Raw genomic sequence first — 8,911 nt, 5'->3', positions numbered from 1 at the left:
GAGAGGAGACACAGAGGCAGGGAGAGGAGACAAAGAGACAGGGAGAGGAGACACAGAGGCAGGGAGAGGAGACACAGAGGCAGGGAGAGGAGACATGGTGACAGGGAGAGGAGACATAGAGGCAGGGAGAGGAGACACAGAGACAGGGAGAGGAGACATAGAGGCAGGGAGACAGGGGGAGGAGACAGAGGCAGGGAGAGGAGACACAGAGACAGGGAGAGGAGACACAGAGGCAGGGAGAGGAGACACAGAGGCAGGGAGAGGAGACACAGAGACAGGGAGAGGAGACACAGAGACAGGGAGAGGAGACACAGAGACAGGGAGAGGAGACATAGAGGCAGGGAGAGGAGACACAGAGACAGGGAGAGGAGACACGGAGGCAGGGAGAGGAGACACGGAGACAGGGAGAGGAGACACAGAGCCAGGGAGAGGAGACACAGAGGCAGGGAGAGGAGACACAGAGACAGGGAGAGGAGACAGAGAGGCAGGGAGAGGAGACACAGAGACAGGGAGAGGAGACATAGAGGCAGGGAGACAGGGAGAGGAGACAGAGGCAGGGAGAGGAGACAGAGGCAGGGAGAGGAGACACAGAGACAGGGAGAGGAGACACAGAGGCAGGGAGAGGAGACACAGAGGCAGGGAGAGGAGACACAGAGACAGGGAGAGGAGAGACAGAGACAGGGAGAGGAGACATAGAGGCTGGGAGAGGAGACATGGTGACACGACAAACTAAGCAACATTGATTGAGTATTACGGCCCCTCCTCCTCTCTTCCTTAGGCTGCCCCCTACTCAGAGGACATGCATTTCTGTTGTGGGATGATTGTGCTACTCATGGAGGAGATGGATGTGTATGCATGTCCTTTCTTCATCTTTGTGTTTATACTGGTTACAGGCGAGCGCATAGGAGTGGAATATTTATTGGCCCAGACCAACAGAGGTGACCTCCTGGCTCCATCGCAGGTCCCTGAAGTCCCCTCGCAGGTGCTGGAGGAGGAGGAGGAGCCGGATGACACCATCAGCACGCCTGACATTGTGGGCCAGTCAGCTGCGATAGGGGCTGGTGATCCTCTGAGTGCTGTGATGGGTGACGCTGAACCCGGACCCCTCGTCACAGAGCTCAATAACACTTTCTGTAACACCTTACGCTAAAACATAATATTTAACTGAAGTAAATGTGGTTACATTTTAATAAGGAAGGGGAAAACCCTGCCCATCCCTCAGTCCACTGTGAGTGTGTACAGCCACATTAGACAGCTGCTGGAGGACAGCAGGGTTGTCCTGGTCCAGACGACGCTGGCTCTGGTGCCGGTGAACAACACCACGGTCTCTGCATGGTATGTGTTATTTCATTTACCTTCCCCATACAGCTAAGACAGTATATACTGTATATACATGTATATAAATATTTAACCTCAAGAAAAAACAAGAAAACCCTCCACCTGCATGCTTGTTAGAAAATATGTAATACACTGTATGTAATAACCTTAGGGGGGGAGGATAGGCTTACACATATAAAATAATGAATGTTTGTCTTGTAAGCTGCTTAGGAGGGACAAGAGGAAGGACGGTAACATGCTGCTGAAAGGTACAGTTCTCCCTCAACAGCTGCACCTGGCCATGGAGCCTCTCCCTCCAATCAGCACTCTCCCAGCTGTCCCTGTGCAACATGCACACGAACAGATGACCTTTGACCTCCTCAGTTCCCTCCACAATTTGGGCCAGCTCCGTTCCAGCAAGCTCCCTTTTCATATGCTCCCCCATTTCCCCACTTTCCATCTACACATGCTCCTCCTTTTTCTCAGGCTCCTCAACCACAAGCTCCTCCAGAGGGCCTTCCAGGTGCCCAGCCAAGGCAACGTGCCTGGAGGCTGAACAAAGCTGCCCAGGAGGATGAGGAGCGAATGGCAAGGGGGGAACAGCCACGGAAGAGGCTGAAAAAGGAGAAATACCACTACACCTGCAAAGTGTGTGGCCAGGACAAAAACAAACAGACTGGACACACCCAGCTAAAGGGGCGGTGGTACTGTCCAGAGTCAGGACAGACCCTGGATGACCGGAGGAAGAGTGGAGGCCTATTGACCCTTCCCACTCACGTGACCTTCGTAAAAGCGGCGGCCATTTTGGACATGTAGTGGACTGCAGTTTGAATGCAATACGAGAAAACGAAAATAAAAAACTAAAATAAAGGACTAAAATAAAATGCAGAAAACACCTTCACTGTCCAGCGACGTAGGGCATTTACAGGGTGAGCAGAGGGAGAGGTATTTAGAAAAGTTTAGATTAGCTGGCGTAGAGAATGACGTTTACCTGCTTCCATCAGGATGGTTCACTGACGTTCGGAAGTTCACGGCGATGTCATCATTACCCGACTTCACCCCTCATGATCTGTACCAGTATGTGATTAACAATCCATACACAGGTAGTGATGTGAAAGCGTTTAAAAGTTTGGATGCCTACAAGTACTTTGTGTCAGGCTGGGTCACATGCCTACATCAGTGGATCGTCCCTGGAGCCGGTGGTCGCCATCTTATTACAGCTAAGGTTTGTTTACATTTTCATTTAACGTTGGTCATCAGGATCGGGACAAACAAAATGCAGGGTTGACAACTCTCACGCATCTGCCGTGACACTCACTCTTACAGACTCAGTGTCACGCTCTCACACTTAACAAAGAAATCTCACGCTAGATAATTTTTTCTTTCTGTGTTGATTTTTTTCACTCTCGTTCTATCTCTGAATGCTTAAACTCATGATTGGACCACAGCAGAGCGTCTAATCCCTCTTTGATTGTTGATTTGCTGGAAACGGCTTGTCATTACGTCAGTCGGTACGTCAGTGACGTCGGTCTGCCAAGGCCAAATCTGATTGGTAACGCAGCGCTGTCTCACTACAGCAATGTAGTGTTATTCCATTCAAGTGAGCGCGGCCAGTTCAGTCTGAAGGACAGAATTTACCACTTCACTGAGAAGCCGCAAAATCAGTAAGGTAATACAAGAAGTAGGCTTTCACTCGATGGTACCCTCTCTTCCATTATGTGCATAAAAATGAATGACCTAGAGCCGTGCTACAAGTATGAGCCCCCGGCTCAGATAGTGAAAAACGCAAAGTCTGCCACAACCCGCTTTAACAGTTCTTTACGATGTGATGATTAGATATGCACACACTGATATCTTCTGGGTTTTTTTGTGCCTGTTGGTGTGTGTGTGTGTGTCTGTCTGTCTGTCTGTCTGTCTGTCTGTCTGTCTGTCTGTGTCTGTCTGTGTCTGTCTGGTGGTGTGTGTGTGCCTGGTAGCCTTTTGGAGGGGACTGTACTGTATGAGTTGGAAATTGAAGAGAGACACTTTGGATATGGACATTAAAGGCAAAAAAAAAGAGACAAAAAAGGCAAAAAAAAAAAAAAAAAGACACCAAGAAAAGGCAAACAAAAAATGTATCAGCAACCCTGATGAATGGTTATTTTTTGATGGTCGCAATTGTTACAAGATTTGCAGATCTGTGTTCGCTCAATCAACTAGTGATAGGAGGCAGCATCTTTATGCACAAACGAATCCACAAAGCCACATGGAGATCACCCGACCACTTCACAGAAAACCAGATCGACCACATGTGCATCAACCGGAAGTTCCGACGACTGTGGAGTGATGTAAGGGTGATGAGGGGGGCAGATGTGTCATCAGACCACCACCTTATTGTCACGTCAGCACGGCTGAGGCTGAAGAAATACTCCACAAACACCAATCCACGTAAAAGATTCAATGTAGGCCTGCTCAAGGATAAGGACATCCAGACAGCATTCAAACTCAGCATTTCTAACAGGTTTCAGCCACTGCAGGAACTCTTTAAAGAGGAGGATATAGATATTGAGAACCAGTGGCAACAGGCCAAAAAGGGCTGGCTGGACACATGTTAGGAGGTCTTGGGCAAGACGAAACAACATCACAAGGAGTGGATGACCTTCCACACTATGAAGAAGCTAGAAAGGAGGAAACAAAAGAAAGAGGTATTGAACACAAGCCGGACAAGAGCAGAGAAGGCAAGGGCACAGGAGGCCTACACAGCAGTAGACAAGGAAGTTAAAAAGAGCATCAAAAAGGACAAAAGAGACCACTTTGAGGACCTAGCCAAGCAGGCAGAGGAAGCTGCAGGAAAGGGAAACCTGAGGGAGCTCTACCTGACGACAAGAAAGCTAGCAGGTAAATTCCAACAAGTAGAGAAACCAGTCAAGGACAAAGAGGGCAACCCACTTACAACAACAGAACAGCAACTTAGAAGATGGGCAGAACACTTTAATGAGCTATTAAACAGACCATCCCCAGAGGCACCTCCAGATATACCACCTGCAAATACAGAGCTACCTATCAACACTGGAAAACCTACAAAGGTAGAGATCAAGAAGGCCATCATGTCTTTAAAGAACGGGAAGTCAGCAGGACCAGATGAAGTACCAGCAGAGGCCCTCAAGGCGGACATAGTGAGCTCAGTCAACATGCTGCACAGCCTTTTCAATAGGATTTGGGAAGAGGAGCAGGTTCCCCTGGAGTGAAGGGAGGGCATACTCGTTAAACTACCGAAGAAGGGGGATCTTGGTAATTGTAACAACTACAGAGGGATTATGCTACTGTCAACAGCAGGGAAAGTGTTCAACAGAATTGTCCTAGAGAGAATGAGGGATGTAGTGGATGTCAAGCTGCGAGATGAACAGGCAGGTTTCCGGAAGAACAGGTCCTGTGCTGACCAGATTGCCACCCTACGCATTATAATAGAACAGTCACTGGAATTGAACTCTCCTCTCTACATCAATTTCATAGACTACGAGAAGGCCTTTGATAGCATAGATAGAGACACCTTGTGGAAGTTGCTGCGGCACTACGGGATACCAGAGAAGTTTGTATCTCTAATCCGGAACACATATAAGGACATGAAATGCAGAGTAGCCCATGCAGGACAGCTAACAGAGAGCTTTAATGTGAAGACAGGAGTACGTCAGGGATGTTTACTGTCGCCATTTCTTTTCATACTGGTTATTGACTGGATTATGAGGACTACTACTAGTGGAGGGAGAAATGGATCCAGTGGACACTTTGGACACAGCTGGAGGATTTAGATTTTGCCGACGACCTGGCACTCCTCTCACACAACCACAAACAAATGCAAGATAAAAGAGCCCATCTGGACAGAACATCAATCAGTACAGGACTCAAGATCAGCAAAAAGAAGACTGAACTCATGAAGATTAACATTACAAACAGCACACCAGTCACAATTGGAGGGGAAGAGGTGAAGGAGACAGAGTCCTTTGTGTACTTGGGAAGTGTGGTTGACCGGCAGGGGGGCACGGATAGGGATGTAACAGCCAGGATAGGGAAAGCAAGAGCAGCCTTCATCATGCTTAGGAATGTCTGGGCCTCCAGAGTGATTCGCATAGCCACCAAACTCCGGATCTTCAACTCCAATGTCAAGTCAGTATTGCTCTACGGATCCGAGACATGGAGAACCACAAAAGCAACACAACACAGGATACAAACATTTATAAACACTTGTCTGAGAAGGATCTTTAAGATTAAGTGGTCAGACAAGATCAGCAACCTGGAGCTGTGGGATAGAGCAGGACAAAACCCGGTGGGAAGCCAGATCCTCAAGAGAAAATGGTCTTGGATAGGGCACACCCTTAGGAAGACACCATCCAGCATCACAAACCAGGCTCTAACCTGGAATCCACAGGGTAAACGAAGGAGAGGAAGGCCAAAAAACAGCTGGAGAAGAGACACGGAGGAGGAGATGAGGAGCATAGGCAACAGCTGGCAAGACCTAAGGAAGAAGGCCCAGAGACGAGTGCAGTGGAGGACAATCATCGGTGGCCTATGCTCAGGCATGAGTAATGGGCCTAAGTAAGTAAGTAAGCAATTGTTACAGAATGTTAATGTTTATATTAATAATATTAATATTTTGATTTCTGATTTGAGTTTATATATTGATATTTGTAATGTATTATATTTCTCTCTGTTAAACAACATTGTCTTTTGAAGGGCAGCTGAGGATGTAGGCTATGAATGAGATGTGAATTTAGGATTTGCCATGTCTAACTAGTCACCCTAAAATCGACCAGAATGGAAGAAATTGCATTTAAGAAATTTAAAATTTTCTAGAGGAAGGCCCCAAACTCTGCACTATTGCATATTCATAAAATGTATACATGTATCTACATCATATCTACACAGATATATATATCTGTACTGTGGAACAACTTCTGAGATGCGTGTCGCGAACCGACCCGCTGAAATCTCACTCCAAGGTTTTTGGAAAAGTTGGCAACCCTGAAAATGTTATGAACTGTCATTCAAATAACTGCTTAATCTGTTGAGAAATGGTCCCTGTCATAAATGTGCTGCTACCAGAACCAAGCACTGTATTACTGAAGGGTCGGTTTCTGTAGTGTTAGTAGCCTACAGGGGTCGGGAACGTGTGGCTCGCGAGCCACTAGTTATGCATGTCGCACACTGAAACAAGTTAGTATTAGCATTAACAAGTTGTAACTATGTTCGATTCCACTTATGCACGTGAGAAATCCTACTATTCAGTTTGGACGAGAGCTTATTTAGTCCACTTGTGTTCGCTCTCGATGACGTGCGAACGCAAACACACCTTGTTCTTGGTTGTTAGCAGTGGTAGACTACTGGTAGTCCATGTCCAAAATGGCGCTTACTTTTGCGCTGACGTCACACGGGATAGGTCAATAGTCACCATTACTTGTCTCTCTCTGTTGTTTGTCTGTCTGTCTCTGGGTTGTTCCGGTCCGTCTCCCTGTTTGTTGGCGTGGATATATGACAGGGCCAGAGCTGAGGTGTGTGTGTGTGTGTGAGTATGTGCGTGAGTGAGTGAGTGAGTGAGTGAGTGTGTGTGTGTGTGTGTGTGTGTGTGTGTGTGTGTGTGTGTGTGTGTGTGTCAAAAGTTCTGTTCTGTTCGGTTCGGTTCTGTTTCAGTGAGAAAGGAGGGACTTAACATACTTTAAAACAGAATCTTCTTGAATAACAGGACAGTGAGTGTCATCCACTGAATGTGATTGTGAAAACCAAAGCCAGAATCATTTACATTTATTCACAAAACACAACACTCTTTGCTTCTCAATTTGGAATTTGTTTGCACAGATGTAGTCTCTCAAATAATTGAGATTACAATAAAGAAGGAGGGGAAACATGATGGGGAGTTATTTACATTTACAGTTATAGACTGTTAGATTCGGTTCTTTAATTGGAAGCTCAAGAATGGACCGGAGTAATTCAAGTGAAAATGAAGTGTTTATTGGTAGTCACACGTCAAAGCATATCAGCGCTGGGCTCAGTGGAACAGAGCTCCCGCAGGAAGTCCGTCAGACTGAACCTCAACTTCCGGTTATCATTTGTATTTATAGCCTCATAGGTTGGACTCACACTCGAACGAGTATGATTGGACATGAGTAGGTTCAACATGCTTCGTCATATTCTCTGGATCAGCCCAAAACAATGTGTGTGTGTGAATCTGCCCTTGCTTTCCCAATTGTTTTGTCTTCCTACTCCTGGATCACTTTAGGTCATCATGGAAAAGTACTGAGACTTATTTAATTTATAATGTCTAAGAACAAAGCCAATTTTTACAGCCGCTAGGTGGCAATACTTGTTCCAAGTCAACTTACAGTACGATTTATAACGGAGTAGAGCTAGACTGCATGAACGCATGTATGTTGTTGAGAGCGGGAGTTATTAAAATAGGTTACTTGATAACAACACGGCCTAATCCTTCAAACACGGACATGACAAGTCCCATCTGACGTGTGTAGCAGAGTGGTGAAGCAGAAGAGTCTCAGTGGCCGAATGGATAAGGCACTGGCCTCCTAAGCCAGGGATTGTGGGTTCAAGTCCCATCTGAGGTGTGGAGCATAGTGTATGAAGCGGAAGCGTTCTGGGCCCATAACCCAGAGGTCGATGGACTGAAACTGAATGAATGCTATGAATGAATTTTCAAATCAAACTCAACATCTCTCATTAAAAAAACCTGGAAAAGATAATTCAAATTAGTTTGGTGTGCTCACGAGTGTTCTCCAAAGTCCACTTTTCTGATATAAGTAAGAAAAAAGAATGATTGTCAAAAGACTGAAATCTTTCACTTTTGTTAAATGGAATAAAGGATCGTTTACCGATTTCTTTTTGTTGTGTTTGTTATTTTGATTAGTCACGTGGATAAAGCACTGGACTCCTAAGCCAGGGATTGTGGGTTTTAGTCCCATCAGGGGTGTGTAGCAGAGTGGCGCAGCAGAAGCGTGCTGGGCCCATAACCCAGAGGTCGATGGACCGAAACCATCCTCTGCTATGTATACATTTTCAAATCAAACTCAACATATCTCACTAAAAAAAAACTGGAAAAGAGGATGTTCATAGCATCACAATTGACACTTGACCAACTCTGAAAGCCTTTCTACACACTCTTAATTCAAATTAGTTTGGTGTGCTCACAAGTGTTCTCCAATGTCCACTTTTCTGATATAAGTAAAAAAAATAATTATTGTGTCAAAAGACTGAAATCTTTCACTTTTGTTAAATGGATTAGAGGATCGTTTACCCGATTTCTTTTAGTTGTGTTTTTTATTTTGAATAGTCACGTGGATAAGGCACTGTCCTCCTAAGCCAGGGATTGTGGGTTCGAGTCCCATCAGGGGTGTAGAGCAGAGTGGTGCAGCAGAAGCGCCTCAGTGGCCTAATGGATAAGGCACTGCACCAAAGCTGGGGAACAATTGTCTGTATAAGGGTGGGAAGAAGAGGGAAGAAGAGGAAGGAGGGGGGAAGAAGGGGGAAGGGGAAGGGGAAGGGGAAGAGAAAAAAAGAAAAGAAAAATGAGAAAGTCGCAGGTTTGAATCCTCATTGGAACATGCATCAATTC

General features: G+C 46.0%; 1 non-coding gene and 1 pseudogene across 1 annotated transcript; both read left to right on the top strand.

Moving 5' to 3' along the window:
* Positions 1–3,446: 3,446 nt before the first annotated feature.
* Positions 3,447–5,893, top strand: LOC142385951 (uncharacterized; annotated as a pseudogene).
* A 1,941-nt stretch (positions 5,894–7,834) lies between these two features.
* Positions 7,835–7,907, top strand: trnar-ccu (transfer RNA arginine (anticodon CCU)). Its single transcript has one exon. It is a non-coding gene; the product is annotated as a tRNA-Arg (tRNA).
* The last annotated feature ends 1,004 nt before the right edge of the window (positions 7,908–8,911 follow it).

Source organism: Odontesthes bonariensis, chromosome 8 (genome assembly GCF_027942865.1).
Source record: "Odontesthes bonariensis isolate fOdoBon6 chromosome 8, fOdoBon6.hap1, whole genome shotgun sequence".
Classification (NCBI taxonomy): Eukaryota; Metazoa; Chordata; class Actinopteri; order Atheriniformes; family Atherinopsidae; genus Odontesthes; species Odontesthes bonariensis.
Note: the sequence above shows the minus strand (reverse complement) of the source record. Positions and strands in the feature narration are given on the sequence as shown.